The sequence below is a fragment of the Lycorma delicatula genome, chromosome 11 (genome assembly GCF_047948215.1).
Source record: "Lycorma delicatula isolate Av1 chromosome 11, ASM4794821v1, whole genome shotgun sequence".
NCBI lineage: Eukaryota > Metazoa > Arthropoda > Insecta > Hemiptera > Fulgoridae > Lycorma > Lycorma delicatula.
Window position 1 is genome coordinate 83,037,902 of NC_134465.1, and position 24,384 is coordinate 83,062,285.

The 24,384-nt window shown below is 31.6% G+C and overlaps 1 long non-coding RNA gene across 3 annotated transcripts; it reads left to right on the forward strand.

Annotated features, from left to right (window-relative positions):
* Positions 1-1,600: 1,600 nt before the first annotated feature.
* On the forward strand, positions 1,601-20,353 carry LOC142332150 (uncharacterized). Of its 3 annotated transcripts, none has more exons than XR_012758179.1 (3): positions 1,601-1,735; positions 13,135-13,304; positions 20,140-20,353. It is a non-coding gene; the product is annotated as an uncharacterized LOC142332150 (long non-coding RNA). The 3 variants fall into 3 exon arrangements; XR_012758180.1 differs by having other exon boundaries at positions 13,160-13,304; XR_012758181.1 differs by lacking the exon at positions 1,601-1,735 and adding an exon at positions 9,309-9,511 and having other exon boundaries at positions 13,160-13,304.
* The last annotated feature ends 4,031 nt before the right edge of the window (positions 20,354-24,384 follow it).

The following is a 24,384-nucleotide window of genomic DNA, read 5'->3' on the forward strand; positions in this document are numbered from 1 at the left end:
TGTTCCCTATTCCCGTTACTTTTTAATCAATACATAGAACTAGCGGTTAACGATGTTAAAGAACAATTTAGATTCGGAGTTAACAGTACAAGATGAAAAGGTAAAGATGATACGATACAGGAAAAAATCGGAAAAGTAAAAAATCAAAAAAGGGAAGAAGGAGAAAAAGGAAAGAGAAACCTTGAAAAGGAAAATGGAACGGGGTAAAATTAAAATTGGGAAGGGGGAAAGGAAAAGTTAAAGGGTGAAAGGGTAAAAAGGAAAGGTTAAATTTTGTGAATTTTGTTAATGCTTTATCTAACTTTCAATTGTGTTCATTTATATATATAAGGAACTATATAAGGAGCTGATATATATATAAATCTACCGTATTGAAGCTTGTGGGTCTGCTAGTTAAAATTAATACCTTATTTAAAATAGATAAATAATATTTCTTTTAAAAATGCGTGATGGAAGATAAAAAAAAAGTTCTTTCCGCGCGCGCTGTCTAGCCGGCTTTCGTTGTTTTGTAAACATTCCTCACTCCACCGTCTACGAACGTTCAAGGTTAACACAGAGTCTATTGCTTTTATAAATCTCTTACGCAATAGCAGGATTGAGTGTTATCTTATAAAACAATTAAATAAAGTCAAACATTTTTGGATTAAATTGTTTTATTCATTGAGAGCCAAGTATTAATTAAAAACGACGAAATATATTTTTAAATATCTAAATAAAATAAAATTAGGCTTTACATGTATAATAAAGTGAATTAATAAATAGATCTACGGGTGTATGTACGCGCTTACACACCCATTAGATTTGGATATTGTAGACGGGCTGAACCGTGAAATATGGAGGTCGGCTAGATGCGATAACTTTGAAATTTAGAAATAATACTAATCGTTCATTACCTCCTTACGTACCATTCGCGGTTTCTATAATCTACATCATAAAAGATGCAGTTCTGTTATTTTTCTTTTTGAGAAGATGACTGAAAGTCATTAGAGACTGCACTATTATATATTTCTTAGATTTTAACCGGGTATCGAATCTGGAACTTTTAGTCTAGCAAGTCTTTAATAGCATGGAAGTCATGTTACATCTAAAAAAGATTAATACTATTTTTTTTTTAATTCCTGATTTGATATTTAAAAATATAGTAACACTTAAAACAAAATTGTACATGCGCGTGCGTGCGGGTCCGTATTTACATGTACTATATCTTGAGCTTGATTACGTATATAAAATAATTATTATATGTAATTAAATAATAAGTAAAAATCTCGTTATAACCCCTTCGTGTATGGTTGGCGGTTGTAGTAATATGTCCATTTATAGATTAAGGGAAAATTTATTCTCTTTAATATTTTATCTAATTATAAGTTCGGCAAGATTGATAGTAACTTTTAAAAACAATTTAATATTAGACGGCGTGTAATGTTAAAAAAATTGATTGTGAATGAAACAGTTTGCGAACTAAATTTTAGATGGAATAATTTTTCATTATATTTTGTCTATCGATGACGTCATTCCGGAGTGGGGGGAAGAAGAGAAGCATTATGTGTTGTGTAACTAAAGAAATTCACTCAATTCAGATGTTTTGTCTTGTAGTTAGTTATTGGCGGGAATTATCGGTAGATAGGCGACTGAATACGTAGTGCAATTGCCTCCAGTTAACATTGTTTCTTAACCTAAGTTGTAACATCATCCAAATTTCATCTTTTTATTGAGATATTCTTTATTACTGATTAAGGTGAGTTTTATTTATTTTTTAAATATTAATACAATTTTTGAAACAATAATTTGCAGTTGTTTTATTCTTTGTTTGTATTACAAATTACTTATTAGATTAAAAATGTTAAATTCCAGTTAATGCCGATTGATTTTTACAGAATAAATTAATAAATTTAATAAAAATAAATAAATAAATTTGCTGTGTTTATCTCTTAATAATTTATCCAAGTAGTTTTAAACAATATCGAAAAAATAATAAAGAGAAACACAAGTTATATGTTCGGTTGTAATTTTAGGTTATTTGGCCATTATATATTTAACTAAACTAATATAAGCAAAATTTATTTCGTGAGTGATATATTAGATATATTTCGTTCTAGATATATTAAGTTTTAAGTCTGGTAATGAGAATGAATCGTGCTAACCAAGAATATAATTCGCATCTGTATCGTTATAATGAATATTCTGATTGACTCGAGCTCCTGGGTTCGAGACCCAAAATAGCTTACCGTTTCTTCACCGATCTTAGTTAATGTCGTTAAATATTCATAAATGAATGTATACTCGGGAATAACACGAAAATTTGGAAAAAATAATTTTTGATAGGAAAGAAAGCTGCAAATAAACATTTTAATAAATTTGTAAAAATATTTTCAGAAATCTATCGGCGTATTTTTTATTTAACATATATATTTAACAATAATTAATCGTAAGAAAGGAAAAAAACATCGGTAGTGAATTTGTAGAAGGCGACCGATATTTGATAATTTATGTGAAGTTCTGAGTTCGACTCCTGGTATAATCGTGTATCATCTTAATAATTATGCGTACATAATATTTAAAGCAGAAATTATTCGTAAACAGTACGACATATATACAACAAACAGTTCATTACACATTTTTTTAAGCTAAATTTAAAAAAAAAAATCACAAAATTGTTGAAAATGTATAGTCGATTGTTCTTTTAGAGGAAAACTATTTTTAAGAAAAATTTAACGACCCTTCTTAGATCGATCGTATTTTCGAAATAAAATTCTATACGAGTAATTTTTTATAACTACAAACGCCGTTATAACTTTTCTTCTCGTCGGGAAAAATATTGGGATCAGAGGTTAAATTTTACGTAAATTTTTAATTTACAGTTTCCGTTTTTGTTTTAATTCCAACGAGAAATTTTTAAAGCTTTTTCACGGAAAGGCATTAATAAATTTAAAAAGCTTCGAAAACCTTAACGGTCAATTTTTTTATTACAAAGTTTTTGTAAAAATGCACTTTGAGTGAGAAAATTAAAAAAATACAAACATGTTTAAGTAGCCACCGCATACAGAGAGAGAGTGTGATGGAGGGGATGAGTTAGAGAGTGACTTAGAGAGAGAGGGGAGAGTGAGAGACACAGCTGGTAGAGAGAGCGAGGGTGATTGAGAGAGGGCTGATAGGGGGATCAACGATGGAGAGGAAGTGAGAGAGAGGATCTCTCTCTCTCTCTTCCTTCTCTCTTCTCTTCTAATACTATTACAAAGAATTTAACACGATTTAATTTTTTTTTTTTTTAATATATAAATATAAATAATAAAATAATAATATGATTCATTATTAGATTAAAAAAAAAAAATAATAATAAAAATTTTATTAAAAATGTTAAGTACTCGAATCGGTGATACATAAGCGGTTGGCGCTGTGGAAATGAAAAAAATTGTAGATACTTAGTATGTTTTCAATACGAGTAAAATAAATTAATAATTATTAAAATATTTTAAATAATTTATTAATTTTAACTAGCAGAACCGGCAATTTCTTCACTACGCTAGATTTCAGTATATATATATATATAATTTCATGTAGACAATGTCATGTACCGCTTATTCTTCGCTCGTTAAAATACACGTGTAAGGTATTAGGGGGTCGAATTGTAAATATAACTGGAAAAATTTTATCTGCTATTAGCAATATTAGAATCTTTTTTTTTTTTTTTTAATTACTTTACAAAACGGATAAACTTTATCGTAATATTTTAAAAAAAAATTTAAAAATTAAGGAAGAGATTATTATTATTTTAAATAAAATGTAGTAAATATAAAATAATCGACAAATTTTGATTTAATTTAATTATATCGAACGTCTATATAAGAAATATGGATATTAATTTTGTTACTCGACGACAACAATACACACACGTACGCACGCACACATGTAAGCAAGTTTACATCGCGTGATACTGTACTGTCCAACGGTAGCCAATCAGAGCGAAGGAAGCCACTGTGTTTCTTAAACCCCCTTCCACTCTCTCCGTCATCGCATAGTCAGACTGAGAGATGCGTCATCCCCAAAAAATTAAACGAAAAAATAATTACCTCTAATATTTATTTCTCTTAGCTCGTCTGTCAGCATATTTTATAAATTATTGTTTTATTTTATCATTGGCCTTCGAACTACTGTTTTTTTATTAAAGCATTTATTACCATAAAGAATTTACTTATTACATTTATTTTATTTATTAAACATTTCGCTTTTATCATAATCTGATTTTTTTTAAATCTAGCACAAATTATGTATTACAGTAAATAAAACTGTACTTTCAAAAGTAAATTGAACTACCATACCGGTATGAAGCTTTTTTGTTATTTAATAAAATCTAATGTTCCAGCTTGATAAAACTATATGTGTATATGTTTTTATCAGTAATGCAAGAGTTCGCACGCATGCACACGCGCGCGCGAAAAAATGCACAAATCTCTTACTACATAATTACAATTTTTAATTTTTATTAAAATATTACATACGTTTACTTCTTAACAAATGTTACCGTTCGTAAATGGGGAAACATCAGAATTTTTAATTTACTAAATCACACGAATCATTTACCGGTACAAAACAAAAATTCACATATTACTATTTAAATTCATATTTTAATTTAAGCACGCTTTTTAAAAAATCTGCCTAAAAGGATTAATATTTGAATAGATGTATAAATAAATATACACTTATACAGACTTTTGAGAACATAATCGGCTCGAAGTGCAGTTATTTTAGCGTCGCGTTTAACACTGCTATTACTAATCGTCTGTTTATGCCGGTTGTAAACCATTCCTGCTACAGTGCGATATAGTTTCGTTCTTTACGTTTATGTTTATCCTAAAATACAGTATTCCATCGAGGAAAGGGCTGCTATCATACAAACATATGTCCGAAAACGCTTCTTTGTAGAGTTGCGGTTAGCGGAAATTTCTCTCGGATTTCAGTTCCCAGGTGAAATGAGGTCATTCTAAAATGTTTAAGGGGGTCATAAAAGAAGTAAACTTGATGGGTTTTTATGATTTTCACTTGAAAAATAAACAGGTCCCAAAATTGTATCCCCCGTAGGTTTTATGATAACCAGCGTAAAACAGAAAAATTCAGTGATGAAAATCATGTTTTTTTAGGTTTGAAGTACAATAACTTTGTTAAATGACTAATGAATGCGTAAATTTTATTAAGAAAACGTGTAGAGAACTTAATTTTGAGAAAATTGATGAAAAGAAGTCTACGAAAATAAAAAAAATATCTACTTTTATTATTAAAAACAAAACTGAAAAAAAGTTAACAGAAAACAGCGAATGAATTTATGAAAATTTTAAACAATTTTTTGGTGCGATAAATTTAGACCGCAAACAACAAATTGGTAGAATTTAATAATCTTCGTGAGAATAGCACACTTCGCAGCACTCGTGTTTCATTTGAACGCCAACCGGTACAAGATGAGGAAAAAAAATCTTCAAGTAGTACAGTTTAGTTCTAAAACGAGCATTCGAAGAATTTCTACGCTACTCAATATTCTACAAAATACAGTATAGAGGATATTACACGCTCAAGGACTGAATCCTTGTCATGTCCAGTGTAATATGCTTAAGCATATTACGCTGCGACTTTTTCCAAGCTTAGAAAACCCTTAAATATTCAGTCTGAGTAATCTTTTTAGGTAGATTTCATAAGAAAGGTACATATTGTAGAGTACCATGATTCGATTTCCGGAAAATTTTGACATATCTTCGCGTTTCACATTCCCAAGTCCTAGTAAAGCCAGATATTTTTACACGGATTTGAATACTAGATCGTGGATACCGGTGTTCTTTGGTGGTCGGGTTTCAATTAACCACACATCTCAAGAACGGTCGAACTGAGAATGTACAAGACTACACTTCACTTACACTCATACATATCATCCTCATTGATCCTCTGAAGAATTACCTAAACGGTAGTTACCGGAGGCTAAACAGGAAAAGGCTAAACATGGTGATTTTGGAGACCCCAAAATCACAATCAGCACAAAGTTTTATATATATATAATATATATATATATATGTATCACTTTCTTGTGTACACGATAACTGCTGTAATTTTGCATCAATCACTTTCAAATTGTTCCCTAAATAAAAATCGGCCCAGCATCTCGGTCAAGTTCGTTAACGGCCAAAATCGGATCACTTGGGTGTTGATGTGGTGTCTTCTTCGAAAAAACAAATATGTAATAAAAAATATTACATTCTCTATTTAAAAATTAAATTATCTATTTCAAAAGTAAATCGATAAAACATTTCATTTAATAGAACGTAATAATATTAAAAATGCTTAAGTTATAAAAACAAAATTTATTTTTAAAAAAAATACGAATAATACACGTGTAATGACACGTTTGTAATAAATTATAATATGAAAAGAAGTTTAAATTTAATATTATATTATAATAGGACTAGGTTTGGGCAGCTTACACTTTAATAACGCATCATTTAATATTTAAATGACTTGAAAATAATGAGGTGATATTTAATAATTAAAGGTCCGATGTTTAATATAAACGAAGTGATGGATTTAAATGGACCTTTATTTAAAATCAGTAAAATATATATTTTTTCAAACCGAATGAATTATCTAGTTTTAAGGGGTTGTAAATGGGTAAAACACCCCAAATTACAAAATAGTTTATTTCATTATATTTTTGAACAATCTAATGTTTTAAGTAGATTTCATAAGAAAGCTATCTATTGTAATGGATATATGATTCGACTTCCGGAAAATTTCGAAATATCTACGCATTTCACATTTCTCAAGTTTATAAATATATATATATATTTTTTGGTAAAAAAATATATCCTTTGAAAAAATGACGATTTTTCCTTCTTTCTCCCCCTGTCGGCCATTTTGTTATTTTTATATAAAAATTAGTATCTCAAGTTCGGATAGACGAAACACATTAATATTTGATAAGCGTCTTGATTATAAAGTTTTAAAATTATAAAAAAATCAGGAATGAAATACCTTTGCAAATTAAAAAATGGCAGCCATACTTATTTTTCAATCCTTTTTATCTCCGTAAATATTAGCTTATCAAAATGTATGTTACTCGATAAAATATTAAGCTTCTTATTTTAAAGAAAGTGACATTTTATTTTTTTAAATCGGTTAATAAATAGCCGAATTATGGCAGAAAATTGATGTAATTTTGTATCTGTAATCTTGTTCTCCACTTTACGTTAAATTCGATTAAATATTAATTTTTTATTTGTTTATTGTTAATTCTAGTATTGTCAATTAGTATCAAATTAACTAATAATTTTCTCGCAATAAGATTTAATTCTTATTATTAGGGACAAGGGAAGCAAAAAAAGTTAGGGTTCAAATACAGAGATAGAAGAATAATTGCAAACATTTACAGGAACTAAACAGCAACAGTAATAATTGAAAAACATAAGAAAGAAGCCGTAATAAAAAAGGGAGTCCGACAAGGAATGTTCCCTATCTCTATCTTTACATAGAACTAGCAGTTAATGATGTTAAAGAACAATTTAGATTCGGAGTAACAGTACAAGGTGAAAAGATAAAGATGCTACGATTTGCTGATGATATAGTAATTCTAGCCGAGAGTAAAAAGGATTTAGAAGAAACAATGAATGGCATAGATGAAGTCCTACGCAAGAACTATCACATGAAAATAAACAAGAACAAAACGAAGGTAATGAAACGTAGTAGAAATAACAAAGATGGACCACTGAATGTGAAAATAGGAGGAGAAAAGATTACGGAGGTAGAAGAATTTTGTTATTTGGGAAGTAGAATTACTAAAGATGGACGAAGCAAGAGTTATATAATATGCCGAATAGCACAAGCGAAACGAGCCTTCAGTAAGAAATATAATTTGTTTACATCAAAAATTAATTTAAATGTCAGGAAAAGATTTTTGAAAGTGTATGTTTGGAGCGTCGCTCTATACGGAAGTGAAACTTGAACGATCGGAGTATCTGAGAAGAAAAGATTAGAAGCTTTTGAAATGCGGTGCTATAGGAGAATGTTAAAAATCAGATGGGTGGATAAAGTGACAAATGAAGAGGTATTGCGGCAAATAGATGAAGAAAGAAGCATTTGGAAAAATATAGTTAAAAGAAGAGACAGACTTATAAGGCCACATACTAAGGTATCCTGGAATAATCGCTTTAATATTGAAAGGACAGGTGGAAGGAAAAAATTGTATAGGCAGGCCACGTTTGGAATATGTAAAACAAATTGTTAGGGATGTAGGGGGTATACCGAAATGAAACGACTAGCACTAGATAGGGAATCTTGGAGAGCTGCATCAAACCAGTCAAATGACTGAAGACAAAAAAAAAACATATTTAAAGGCTTTTTACAAAAAATTATTTAAACTTTCAAAATTAATGTCTCCACCAATAGTACATAATGGGGCCTGGTGCATATCATTTTTTTTGCATCTTATAAAATTGTTATCTATTTTTATATTATATAAGTTCGATGTTTATTTCTTTGTTAACCCCTACAGGCTCATGCCCAAAATTAAAATTTTTGTTGTTTTTTTTTTTAAATATGACAGTGAGGTAGATAAATATTTTCGTACGTAAAAAATTAATGGGATTCGTATCAAGAACCTTTCGGATATAAGTCAGTTACGTGATACATTTAATCTGATAAAGTAAAATGAAATGTACATTTTTTGTCAACCAGAACGGTAGTACTAAAAAAATAACCGGAAAATTGTATCCTGTTGCCATTGTAAAACGTATTATCTGTTGTCTGTTAGTTAAGCGCCTCAATTGACCTGACAGTTTCTAATGCAGTAAATTTTCTGTAAAAAAAATAATTTTCCCTTACATTTTTGGGTCGATGAAATCAAAAGAATGGATCTGCGATGTACAAAAAATATTTCGTTAAATTTTGAGTCTGTTGCGTAATTAAAGAATAATGGAGGACGCGCGCGCGCACACACATTATATTTTTATTTAACTCTTACTCATATAGATGTTGTCAATTCGAGTAAAATAAATTAATATAAAAAAGAACCGGTTATAAAAATTAGTTTAATTTAGTGCGAGATAACTTTGTAAATCATACAGCAATAATCGACGGAAGAGCTCGGCGACATGCAGTCTACAATCCTGTTGCTATGAGAGGTTATTAACCTTCTCTATCAAACAGCAGCTGTGTCCAAGCTTAAATTGCTGCTGCCGTCCCGTACACGCGCATGTGCGCGTGAAATACTTTTTCATAATTTATTTTCTCTGGCAGTTGAAGATATTGTTGTTTGTCTAGACGCGGTAGTGTAGTGGTGGGGAGCGACAGAAAAATTACTTGGACAGAATGAGATTATGAAATGTAACGGTCAGTCCGGGTTTGTTAGAAAAGATTACAGATGGCGCTGCGGTCGCAGTTCAATTTTGATCCTTGCGTCTGCGGTCACTCTTGATTTATTATCAACTATTATTATTTCTTATACATTGTTTTAGATAGGTGACATTCATTATCGGTTGAGGTAAGATGTTTTTTATATTATTTTAATATAATTTAAAATAAGTGTACTTTCTGTTCATCTTTCAGCTCATCTAATATTTGTTCGAACTATTAATATATGAATTTTCACCTTTCCTTTAAAATGCTGAAAAGATAATATTACTAAATTCTATATGTGTTCTAGTTAGGCAACATATTTAAAAATGTGAGTGTGTGTATATTTAAAAATGTGCATTGTGAAATGTGATTTATATATTTAAAAATGTAAACTTAATTAAAAGCATAAAACTATTGTAACACAGTGTAATGATTAATTCAAAGTAAATAAAGGAAGTGATTAACAATACTTGGTTATCCGGCAGTTACTTAATGTATACAGTTTACGCGACTAACGATTTACTCTGCAGTTGGAATCTTTGCACATTATTTTTGGTACTCCGGTTTTGCAATTTCACATAAAATAATGCTATTTTTTATTTATTTATTATTTTTACATATATATTTTATTACGACTAATGATGTCCTAGTATATATATATAATAAACGGTAATTTTTGATGCAAAACATATGTTATTATGTATACTTCTTTTTCGTGTTTTTGCCTCCGGTAATTACCGTTCAGATAATACTTCAGAGGATGAATGAGGATTATATGTATATTTTTATTTATTTATTATAATAAGATACTGTAGATTACGTATAGGGAATTATGATAATTTAATTTAAATATTATTTAATCTTATTACATTAACAGAAAAGGGTGGTAATTATAGAAAAGCCGTTTCAATGGAACAGCTGGAGATTACAAGGAGAGGCGGTTGCTAGGGCCTGCAGACCCTGCAGCCCTAACAACCGACCAAGACGGTCTGCAGCGAGGTGCGCAGAGTAGCAGTGCGCATCACGTTATCCCCTCCGCGCCAATAATAACAGAGTAAGAATGTGCGTCTAGCCCGGCAACATCCATCAACCTCACACCAACGCACACACTCTCCCGATTACTAAGTTTACAGTAAGCATATTTACAATAGAAATACGCGCGCACACAAACACACACAGAGAGAGAGAGAGTGAGTGAGTGAATATGACAACAGAGTACATATGTACACTATATATATATATATATATACATATATATATATATTAACACATACACGCGCACGCACAGACACAGATAGAGAGAGAGACATTGGCAATTGACTATTTAATGTACACATACACACCCACACACACACTTGCTCTCGCGACAGAGCGAGCCTGTCTGTCTTGCCGGCTGAGAATTCTTTTTTAGTTCATCATTCCTGACCCTATCTTGGGCGAATCTCGTTTTTAGTCGTGAACGGTTTCTCTCCGTCATAATGCATATATCGGGTATACGGAAACGCTGTAAGTTTGGATTTCGCCTGAGACAACGTGAAATCGGATTTCGTACTTGAATTTCCGATAAACCGGCCGACCGATCGCTTTCAACAGTCTACCGTATTTTCAACTCGATCCTACTATCGGTTTCGGTTCAATTAACGGCACTGTTCTATACCGATAACGGTTAGAGATAATCCATTTATAGTTGAAAAATCGGATTTCCGAGCCGACTTTACCTACTGGGTAGCTTCCTTTTCTTACTCTGACGCTCGGTTCGTTCGTTTACGATTTTTTTATAAATCAGCCATTAAGGCCGTTTTTCAAAACTTAACTGCCCGGACCCTCGTCGCGCGACAAAAACGTGCTTGCCGTCAAAAAATTCAGCAGAAAATCTAGTATTTTTTGGGTTTTTTTTCGACTTTTTAACTGACGACAACGATTTTGGAAAAATCGCTTCGACGCGGTAAGGGCGTTTTTCTAGGCTAAGGGAGCTTTTTTGCCGATTTTTCACCGCCAATAACTCGGCAACCGTTAGGCCTATCGATACGTGAAAAAATATGCCGTTCCGATTCGACTCGGCTTCCGAGGTCATTTTTCATTTGATGTGTAATATGTAGTATAAAGAATGCCAGGTGGGAGAAAAAAGTGCCGGCGATTCAAAATAATTCTCCCTCTATCGCTCATAATAATAAAAAAAATAATTCTTTAATTCAGTGTAAGTGAAGATTTTAAATTCCTTATTTATACGCGTTAAAAATATCACTAACCTTGAAAATATTGTCGGTAAAGATTGCTGTTTACCGTTAAAAAATTACTTTATATGAAATATTTTGGTCCTGCAATTCTGCGGGGGCGAATTTCGCTCGCGCTAGTATTTCGAGAACGGTAGCCGCTAGACGCGTGGGTTAGGACCGATCGATCCGGGCGATGGCAAAGTTCCTTTCGGGTTAAGAATTTTAAAATGGCGTTAAAAATGTTCTACGACGCGCCGTTTTCGAGGTACGCCCTTTTTTTTTTATTTAACAAAAGATATGTCCGAGCGATCTCGTTTCTTATGTATAATATAAATAAAATAACATCAGCTGTCAATAGCTAGCTATCACAACTATAAAAAATTAAAAATTATTTTGCAGCAAATCCAGTCTTTGTCCGGGAAAATTTTACTACAAACGGCATAATCGTGAAAAAAACACGTTCAAATTGGTTCTAGGGGTGAAAGGTTAAAGCGGCTATTGAATGTAATCGTTATACGCTACTTGTAATATATATATTAATTCGAAACGATTGCGATCCTATACAAGTTTTCACTTCGGCCGTGCGGTGTGAAGCACACATTTTTTTTTGTTAAAAATAACAATTTTTAGGCGAGAATTAAGGAAAAAAAATATTTTTTGAGTACGCTCGCTGACATCGAGAAATTAACAATAATGTTTTCATTATTTAAATAATAAATAATTGTCAGAATTACTGAATTTATTATTTAAATACTCAAAACATTACCGTGTTAATTAGGCAACGTTAGCGAGCGAAGCGAGCGTAGGTTAAGTTTGATTAAATTATATTTATAAAATAAATAAGTATAAATGGTTACATTGAGTGAATTCCTAAGATATTCAAACTCGATTAGCGAGGAAAAATATTTTTTTTTCATTTTAAAATTTTTTTATGCCCAAAATCAAGAAATACAGGGGCTGTCATCATTAATGAACTTTTCATTGAAATAATTAATCATATAACCTTTCCTTAAATATATAAATTTGAAAAAATATGGTCAACTTTTTGACCTAAAACTCAGTTCTAGGCTAAGCTTAGTGGTATTAAATTGGTGACAGAAGTATGTCATAGATAACTTTTAATATAAAGTACTTAGTATTGTTTTATTATCATTGTCTAAGCAAAACGTTCAGTGTTTTAGGCTACAGAAGAAAGGCTTCATTATACATGGTAGGAATAAAGAAATATGAAACTGTTAGCAATTAGTTGTGGTTCCTTTATTATTACTTAATAGTGTAGGAACCACTTCAGGTTGGTAGATTTAAAATAAATTTCAGTAGTTACAACACAAAAAATGTAACAAATAGGTTTGTGGTGGTCCTTAGAACAATATTTTTTTTTTTAATTTAAGCCAAAGCTTATGAAATTTCTGCTGTATGACATTTTTCAATTTGACTTGGTAGTATTTTGCATTTAGATGAATAAGTACTAAGTAATATCCAATTGAAAATTTTTTTTCTGATATTAATTTAGTAAGACATCTAATGAAAAGTGCTACTTAACTAACCATAGTTATATATGGTTGGTTTTTTTTTAGCTGGAGAAGGAAAATGAAACACAAAGACAGCTTTTAGAACATATTGTTGGTAAGCAAGGAGGTCTTGTTACTTCTGGTAATCACAAGAAAGTTCTAATTCTTCTAATGCTTCATCTAGATCACAGTCACCTACTAATGCTGATTCGTAAGTTTAACAAAATTACCATTACTTTTTAACCAGTTTGGCACTGAGTGCCAAACGGCTTTTCTGTACACACTATACAGTCTTTTTTTGAGTAGCATAGCGTATTCACCATAAAGTTTCACTTATCAACAAGCTCATAGTTGTTTCATATTTCAACCTATTGTATCATATTACAGTGTACCCCGCTATAACATGGTTATCAGGATTTACATGACACCTGTATAGGCTAACCACGTTATTTCAAGAAGTAAATTTTAAATCACAAAGGGGATCGATTAAAAAAATAGTCATAAATCAAACAATAATGATTTAATAGAAAAAGCCAATACAGTATAATATGTACATTGAAACAAGTTAAATGCAGAAGATACGTTAGTTTTTCTTTGTACTAGTTTTTAAAATAAGAAGTTATTGTTTTTTTCTTTTGCTGATGTATGTTTCTTCTTTATAATATATAACTTTACGCTTTGTAAATGTAATAAATGACAATCATCACTATCACTTTGTTGCACCATCCATGTTATTACACTATTTATATTTTCCGGAACGTCTTTTATTGCAACACTTTCCCCTTCTTCCTACAACAAATTATAATTAGGTTGTAGAATGGAGTTTACAATTTCTTCATCTGTCATGTAATGGGCAACGGGTGTTTGTTTGTCTTCTTGAACCCACTCATTGAGATCACTTACAGGCAATTCTTGCTCGGTTGAATTTGACAATTCCTGAACATTTTCTGTTTCAATGTCTTCTGTATTACTCTGTGACAACATTGACCAACAATTTTTAATTGTAATAGAATTTACGTTATTCCATTCTGTTCCAGCACTGTATACAACACTTTTTAATGACACAGTTTTAAGAAATTCTTTTACTTGTAATTCTGAGTTAACGATAGCGTTCAGTAGGTCTCTGACACAGTAGATGTTCACACTACTTACACAGTAGATGTTCTTGTGTAAAAATATTGAGATTATTTTACCATCTTTAGATTTCAGCAAGTCAGTAGGTGGATGAACAGGGCAGTTGTCAAGAAGTAATAAAGCTTTTTCTTCCAATTTTCGAACTTGTTAATAATTTTTAACACAAGGCACAAATTCGTTATTAAACCATGTTAAAAAAATATTACACATCATCTAAGCTTTTTACTTTTTTTAAAAATAACTGGTAATGCAATTTATCTTCTTTTTTCACCCAACCACGTATATTACCTTCAAACATATTAATATGTTTGAAGCAACATGGGCTGGTATATTTGCCAATGAGCAACGGCTTCAATTTATGTTTTTCTAACTTATTGGCACACAAAAAAAATTTACCCTTTCTTTGTTCATTTCATATCAGACTTATTTGGTGCCTGCTTTGCATCTAATGTTTTTGTTGGCAATAGTTTATAATATAAAGCAGTTTTATCACAATTATACAACTGTTCATTACTGAAGTTATTCTCTTCTATAACTGATTGTAATATTGTTTGTGAAAAATGTTCGGCTGCTGTCGCATCTGCTGAACAAGATTCTCTTTCTATGTTTACTTGGCCTATGCCATAGTTGATTCCATCGCGATAATCAACTGCTAGAAGCACCGAATTCTTCTCCATTGTTAATTTGTTCATGAAAATTTAATGCCTGAGCTTGAAGTATTGGCCCTGATAGCGGCACTCCTTCACTCTGTTTTTGCAAAAACCAATGGTACATACAGTTATCTACAACATTAACATCACAGAGTCTAATCTTTTTGTGATCAAGTCCAACTGTTTCATCTACTGATTCAATAAAAGAATGCAATTTATCTTCTTTTTTCATCCAACCACGTATATTACCTTCAGGCACACCGAATTCCTGGGATAAACTGGCTTTTGAACGACCTGCCTTAACCTTTTCAATAATTTCTAATTTTTCCTTTAAAGAATATGTTTTTTGTTTGGATGACATGTTAGACAAATATGAACGAAAACAAACACTACAAAATTGAATAAATTTACTAACGTAACGATACTGATGAACACAATAAAAGCAGCTCTGAATAAATCACAATACATAATTACATTCAGATACCGTATACTGTGCCCCTTGTACAGGCAGCACATTGATGGTCTTATTGCTGTTACAGGAAATGAGTCATGTGCAGTATATCATAAGAATTTGTCTTATTGCTGTATTAGAATCATTGTTTAGTTTTATTGAATCGTGTTTTTGGGAATTCCAGGGCTTTAAAATTGTTTGTAATTAATTGACAGAAGTTATATTAAAAGTGTATTGTTGATATTGTTGACAATTTTAAAGGATTTATGGTGGGTTTTACACCAATATTGAATACAGTGGTAGTGTGACTAGTAGTATTTCTTCATCCTATTTAATCTTTTCAGATATTTTTTGGGGGAAGGTTATAATTCGTATTATATCTGTATCTGCGGTGTATTGAGCCACATTATAGCAGGGCTGTACTGTATTTTGGACATCAAAAGAATCCTCTTTCCAGATGTGTGATGAGTTGTATAAAAAATTTCTTATTATTTGCAAAAACCAAAATTTTAGTCTCATGTTTTATTATTTGATCAGAAACATTTTGCTTTTATTATCATGTATTCAGTTATATATTTATATATTGACTATGGATCGGTTAAAAATATCTTGTATGAGCATTTGCAGTGAGGCGTCCTACTTTCCCCTCCATCTCCCTTCTATAAGTAAGTGTATTTTTCTTCTGTCCTTATTTTTTTTTTTTATGCTTAGGTGTAATTCTAAAAATTAAATTTTAATGCTAGATGGATTAATTTTGTACTAGACCTGGGTGATCATTACCAAACCATTTGAATGTAAAATTCACAAATAGTTTATGACAGATACCATTAAAAGAGGTGAAAGCTTACATGATATGGGTATCCTGTAATGCACCAATGAAACATAAATACTGGATAATCTTATAACACGTAAAAATTACATGTATTATTCCATTCAGCATGTTAAAATAGAAATTAAATATTTGTTATGTCATCAAGGAAAGGTGTTTGTAAAATTGTACTATTGTTGAATAATTTCTTTTACCAGCCTAATGTGGCTCGTATTTCCACTTATTTTTGTTAACTTTTTTTTGGTATCAGTCATGTTTGATGCTTCATTTTTTCTAATTTTTGCCAGTCTCTTAGCTTCAAAATATCTTCTTAATTTTACGTACTCTATTATCTGTTTCATATATTCTTTGTTGTTTTCCTTCACTACGTTCTATACTTCTTTGTAAAACAATATTCACTTACCCTGGATGCCTTATATATGGCTCCCTGCATTTGATTATATACATATTTACATGTAAGAGAAAAATTACATTATCTTTTTAAAAAAAGACTGCATGATCCTAAAATTTAGGTTTTAATTTAGGTAAAATCATTGTCAGTATAGGGTTAAAAAAGTTGCTAAATTTTTTCTTTAGACGTTAAAATGATGAAAAAAAGAATTTATCATCAATTAAAGTACTTCTTGTTTTTTTTTTTCATTTCATTTCACTTCTCTTCATATGGGGTGCACACTGTTTATTATGTAACTTTTATATTTGACATAGGTATGAATTTATGTTTACAACAGTGTGTAGAAAAATGAAAACAAAAATGGTGTAATAGTATAGGGCAATGATTCTCAAGGTTTTTAGCTCCACAACCCCCAAAAAGAAAACAAAAATATATTTAAATATTTTGCGACTCCCAACCTCAACCCAATGAAGCCTTCCTTTTTCCTGTTTAGCCTCCAGGAATTACCATTCAGTTATTACTTCAGAGGATGAATGAGGATGATATGTATGAGTGTAAATGAAGTGTAGTCTTGTACAGTAGTCCAGTACAAACAAATGCCATTCTCAATGTTTTTACAGAATAATGAGTATTTGATGTTGGCTTAGTTAGCTGATGTATTTTCACATGTAAATGACAATAATGTGAATTTACAATAATGTGATAAAAAAATTTTATTAATCACAATGTTCATGCTTTTGTCACAAAGCTTGACATCTGGATTATTAGCCTTCAAAGCAAACATTTTTATATGTTTCCACTAGCTACCGATTATATTAAAAAAAAAATCTGGGTGAAGAAGACACTATTATTCACCATAGTTTGGCTAGCATGAAGATGTATTTGTATAAGCTAAAACTTCAGTTGGCATAGTACTTTCCACAAGATAAAAATGATTTTTTGAAGAGATGGGGACTGAATCCATTTAGTGAAAATGTTATGAGATGTGCGGTTAATTGAAACCCAACCACCAAAGAATACCGATATCCATGATCTAGTATTCAAATCCATATAAAAATAACCGACTTTACTAGGACTTGAACACTGGAACTCTCCAGTGTTCTCCAAATCAGTTGATTTGGGAAGACGCGTTCACCACTAGACCAAGCTGGTGGGTTAACCCAATGAAGTCTAGTTAAAATTAAGCTGTGTTGATAGCGACAGGTATGAACATGCATGTATGAAGTGTACAAACATGAGCAGGAACCTGTTGGAACAGGTTCCAACTTGATATGTATGTGCTTCATGTAATTTGGTCTGCGTGCATAATGTTTGCTGTGGGAGTGTCATATTTAAACATGCATATGATACGTTTGAACATGTGCCCTCAGCAGCATAAAAGAGGCATAAGGGATTGCAGAATGCCAGTTTAGTTTGAATGCATAGCATGCGTCTGAGTGTAATTTCATTAAAAATAATAATTGAGATTTTGTTTTTTTTTTACGGTGCAGTCAAATGATGTAACTGCGTTTTTTCTATTAGATTCTTGTGCAAAATGGACAAATTTCTGAAATGGATAAATAGAAAAAATGAAGTGAGCAATTTATATCCAGTGAATTGATTGCTAAAAAGATAAGATTGTACAGTGACATTTAAATTATTATTATATCTTATTGGATGGAGAGCCATAGTACATTGTTTGCTTTGTTCCTCTTCGATGAAAGCATGAAACTTTAAAATTAATTCAGCACTTAGAAACTAAATATCTGGGTCATAAATTCCCTTGAAATTTTTCAAAAGAAAATTGCATACTTTGAGAAATATACAAGCTTCTATTTGTATATGAAACCATACTGACAAAAGTATGGCATCTATACTGATAAAAGAGACAGTTGAAGCATCTTTTCTCATAACATTAAGAATAGATAAGTTGTCCAAACCCCCATACGATGACAGGAAACCTCATACTGCCTGATGCAATTGGTATGGTCAGTGTTTTAATAGGCTTGAAAGAAGCAAAAAAATTGAAAAAATTCTGCATTCTAATGACAGTTTCAAAGAAAATTTATCAAGTGAATTTTTTAGTATCCAGTTTGATGAATTAACAGATGTAGCAAACATTTCTCAGTTCTTATTTTTTGTGAGATATGAATGTGATTTGGACAGATCAGTCAAAGAAAATATGTTGTTTTGCAAATCAATTCTTGGTCATGCAACAGGAAAACTTTTTGATGTTTTTTGTGAAGTTACTAAAAACTATAACATAGATTGGACAAAATTAATTGCATTATTTAGTGATGATACAAAAACAGTAACAGGAAAACACAGTGAATTTCTAAAAAATTAAAAAAAAAAAATCACCTTATAATAAGGGTGGAATGGATGCACTCTGTTTCTTTCACAGACATTCTCTTGCCACAAAAAGTATGCTGGGAAACCTCAAAAAAATTCATTGTAAAGCTGTAAAAATGGTTAATTCCATCATTAAAAGTCAACCATTACGAAATAGGCTGTTTGCTAGACTGCAATGAAATGGGCGAAAATAAAATATTTCTTCTTTTCCATACAGAATTCTGATGGTTATCACAGGGAAAAGTGTTAACCCAGTAATTTGAATTGTGAGATGAATTAATAATATATATCAAGTACAAACAAATGCCATTCTCTTTGTTTTTACAGAATAGTGAGTATTTGATGTTGTTGGCTTACTTAGATGATGTATTTTCACATTTAAATGACTTTAATGTGAATTTACAATAATGTGATAAAAAAATTTTATTGATCACAAAGTTCATGCCTTCATTACAAAGCTTGATATCTGGATATTTGCCTTCAAAGCAAAAATTTTGATATGTTTCCACTCGCTTCCGATTATATTAAAAAAAATCTGGATGAAAAAGACATTATTCACCATTGCTTGGCTAGCATGAAGATGTAATTTTATAAGCTAAAAATTCAGTTGGCATAGTATTTTCCATGAGATAAAAATGATTTTTTGAAGAGACGGGGATTGAATCCATTTAGTGAAAACGTTATTGCATCTGCGATGTTACCAGTTAAAATTCATGACCAGCTTATCAAAGTGTCTGCCGATAAAATGTTACAACTACAATTCACATGTGAAAATTTAGATATGTTTTGGCTTGCTTGTCAAAGTGAATAGAAATTTAGTCACAGAAGCATTGAAAATATTAATCTCTTTCGCCACATCTTACCTCTATGAAAAGGGTTTTTCATCTATGGTTGTACAGAAAACTAAATATAGAAATTGTCTTTTATCAACTGAAAACAATTGGTGGCAGTGAAAGTGTTATAGCTACAGGTAATTGTTACACCTTGAAAATTTACGTTCAAAATAATTTAAAACAATTTTGTATAAATTTTAATCTATTTGAACCATCTATGTATTTACGCCATCCAAAGTTAAATAGTTTAGATAAATTTATTTTAAATATGAAGTTATTTGTATGATGTTTTAGTTCTGAAAAAAATTTCTGTTCTTACATTTTATATTCCTTGTCATATAATTATAATTCTGTCATTAAAATAAAAAATTGTTCATTATAGAAATTTAATTCAACCAGAAAAAATTATTTTTATTTTTATTTTCAGTCTGTGAGTAATGCCCACAAGGATTGGGTTTGTGGATTGGCATTTTTGCCAGTGCAACCTTTATTAGTATCTGTTTGCAGAAGTGGTGTGCTCAGGTTGTGGTCAGAAGATACATGTACTCAGCTTGGTGAAATGAAACTCAGCTAGGTTATGGCATTAATTGGCTTCACCAATTAATGCCATAACCACGAATAATTCATGTGTCTTCACGCATCCAAGTAAGTCATGCAAGTTTTATGAATTAATAATAATAAAAATGTTTAAAAATCTAGCCTATTTACCTATTAGGTTTATTACGATTAAGGTTTTTTTTTTAATTGAGATAAGGAAGGAGGTAAAACCTAAGTCACTGAATTATTTTTGTATTTTTTTTCTCCTTCATTTGATCTCTTGCTCACTATCTTGTACATACCAACTTTGTTTGTACTTTCTCAAAGTAAACTCTAAAGTAAGCTATGTCCATGCTCAATTATTATGCATTAAGATTGAAGCAGTTATATATATTTAATATCTAAGTTCTACAGATCTGATATAAAATACAAAGGATAATTTTTTTTGTTGAAATTTTAGAAGCATCGATGCTATGGTCATTAGCCCCTTCCACATCAAAAGAGAAAAATAAAAGAAATCTTTTCCTCCCTTAAAAAGAACATAAGCAACATAGTCTTGCAATAAGAGAATCTAAAAATAAACTTGTCAATGGTTATTGAAAGCCTGAAAACACAACATAACAAGGGTGTAAAGGCCCTTGTTATTTTAAAACCTTTCTAGCTATTTCTTTTGAAACTTTGTCAAAACTATCAAACAAAACTTCACTGTGATAAAAATTAAAACACACATTGGAAAAACTTTTAAACATAAGATACCACTTAACATCACACAGATCACTTATAACGAAACATCAAAAACACGTATTAAAACTATTTTCTTAATCAAAAAATAAAAATACACTTTTTATTATAAAATTCTTCTTGAAAACATACAATCAATTCTTCTTCAATTCTGTTGGCTGGGTTTCCCTTTAGGACATCCTTTTTTGCTTCTTTTTTCCATCTTCCTAAAGGCCTCAATGTCGAATTCCAAGGTATCTGAGCCCTCGAAAATGTAGTTCAGATCCTCTGCCATTAGTCATTGAGTATCTTCTGCTGCCAACATCAAATGACACCTTTACTTTTCAGAAGTACATTGCACTCGAGACTGGATACACTCACCACTAGAACATGTGGGGCAGCCGAAGTTCTTGGCTAAAGGCCTCCGTGCTTTCAGAGGCTCCATTGTTGGTTGTTTAAAATCTTCCTTTTTCAATATTATCACTTCTGGTTTCACGGATCCCTCAATGAGGATTTTTTTCTTCCTGCACTTTTACTTTAGATGTAATGGCTCAGTTTTTATTTCGGTTACTGTTTTTTTTGGCTTAACTTGTGTACTAGTTGTAGGCTCAAACTTTGGCTTTATGGCGTTCTTTTCCACAGAAACTTGTGCTTCCTTCGGCTTTGGACTATTTCCTCTTGATGGTCATCTTCATTTTTTGATTGATGATTTGTTCAACCATATTTGTAAGTATTGGTGCTATTTCCGATATGTTTTTTAAAGCTACAGGAGCTGCAGTAACCTTTGCATATGAAGAAACCTTTGGTGTTCTGCTGATCACAATCTTACTAGCTTCCAAGTAGCTAACCTTTTGTATTGTCTTGACTTCCTGAGTAGCTACTTCTTCCTTGTAAATAGGACAATTTTGAGATCTAACAGAGTGGTGTCCATGACAGTAGACACATACAGGTGGGTCCCTGCATGGGTCATGAGGATACAATGACTCACCACAGATGCATATTTGTTTCCTGGTACATCTCGCTGCTGTATGTCCAAATTGTTGACATCCAAAGCATCGCAGTGGAGTCAGTATTAAAGTACATACATCCAGTCTATGAAATCCTGCCTTAATCTTTTCCAGACAATTCAGTTTATTAAAGGTCAGGATGTGCGATGCAGAGGGAACAACTTTTTCATAGTGTATTCAATCGTCAGCAAGTAACAACTTTCTGAGCATGTAATTCTTTGATGATTCCTTTTCACTGCAATTCAATGATTCTCTACATGCAACAACACCCTTTGAGGTATTTAATGTACCATTGGGCATGACTTCAACGTCTAGTACTTCAATTTTCTTGGCTTTAAGTAACAGTGACAATTGTAAGTTCTTCACAGCTTCTACAAATAGTGCAACTGCAGTTTTAACATCCTTTACTGGATCTATTGTTGCTTCTGTGATCTCGTGTTGCTCTAGCTACCATGAAAAGGCTGGTCTTAGTAATATCACCCTCTTTTTTCTTGATAACAAAATATTTCAGAATTGATTCACTACTCTTTGGTTAAAACTTTGTTCAATCCATCTTTTCCACAACACAATGAATTCTTCTTTGTTGTTAAACTTGACACTCTTCTTCCTCTTCCTCTGTGAAGACAGAATGAGGCACCAGGATGAGGGTTTTTACGTGGACCCTCTGCCATGGAAGTTGTGGATTTTGAATTATCCATAATCCTATTCTTTGCCTGTCAATATGTTGCAAGATGCAGACAGAGATTGTTGGGTGTACCCTGGATCAGTGATCCTGCCACCTCCTACAAACTTAGCCCAGGCTGGGGAGTCAGGTACAGCCTGATCCAGGATACTGACACCCCAGGTGTCACACCTAGCAATAAGGGCTCTGATACCCTTACTCATGGGACAATCCCTGCCAAGGGCCGAAATGACTGATACACATTGGGTAGCACAAGACTTCGGCAGAGCAAGCTCACAGCACCATACCCTCAACCCGGCTCCACAACCAAGAAGAGAGATGAGCACTCCCTGTCCACACTCTGCTCAGCGTCAGTAAAACAGATCCTTTCTTTTTCCTGTTTAGCCTCCGGTAACTTCAGTTTAGATAATTCTTCAGAGGATGAATGAGGATGATATGTATGAGTGTAAATGAAGTGTAGTCTTGTACATTCTCAGTTCGACCATTCCTGATATGTGTGGTTAATTGAAACCCAACCACCAAAGAACACCAGTATCCACGATGTAGTATTCAAATCCGTGTAAAAAAATAACTGGCTTTACTAGGCTTGAACGCTGTAACTCTCGACTTCCAAATCAGCTGATTGGGAAGACGCGTTAACCACTAGACCAACCCGGTCAGTAAAACAGATCACGGTCATGCTTCCCACCCTGCTGCAAAAACAGCAAAACCGAGAATCACAACTGCAACCAGCTTGGATAGTTCAGAACTGGATCTTAAGGATAATGTTGTCTTAAATGATACCTTTTTTTTACTACATTCTTAAAAATATAATTTCTTACTTCTCGGACATTTATAATTTAAGTAGTCGCTTTATTCTTATCAGGTACAGCCCGTGTGGGTTTGTGTGTACTGTCAAACAAAAAGGTTTATTCAAAATATTGGTCGCTTTAAATTTTCTTTGTACCATTCTAAAAGCATGCGCATATATCTGTAAACATTTTGAATAATACAAGGTAAGGCCAAAAATAGAACTGATCTAAATGATTACTGATGAAAATGGCATTTTTAAAAAATAATGATGGAATTTTGGTGGACCAAGCATACACTACTCTGTACATAAATAATAGACACTGATAGTAAAAGAGCTAAGTGATAACATTATTTACACTCAGAGGATGACTTTTACTATGTCACTTATAATAATTTTAATTAACAAATTACAAAGTAACCTAAGTGGATGATATATTATTTGCTTTTAACTGCAGTATGGTATGCAAACTGAAGATGTTACTTGAATGCCCTTCAGTTATTTGAACGGTAATTTCATTTTTCATTTATAACTTAGTGTATATGTCATTATCTATTCACTTCATCTCAATTTTCACCTTCTTAAATGATGTGATACAGTTATATTGCTGTTTCTTTTAGTGAATAATTTTGTTTTACTTTGGAGATTTTCATATCAAAATGTGTGAGCACTACAATAAATGGTAAAATAAAAAGTATTAATTTAAATGTATTTCATTACTTATAAAATGAGGTTCTGAAAAAAATATGCAGTCTAATTTATAAGATTTTGAATTATAAGGAAAGAAATAAAATTGAAAGAAAATTATGATTATTGTACTGAATTCGTTAAAGCAGAAATATTCATCTTGCATTCCATTGGTTCAGGAAGTAAAACCTGAAAATGTATTTTTAAAAAACAATTTGTAATCAGGCTCTTATGAACTTCATTGTATAG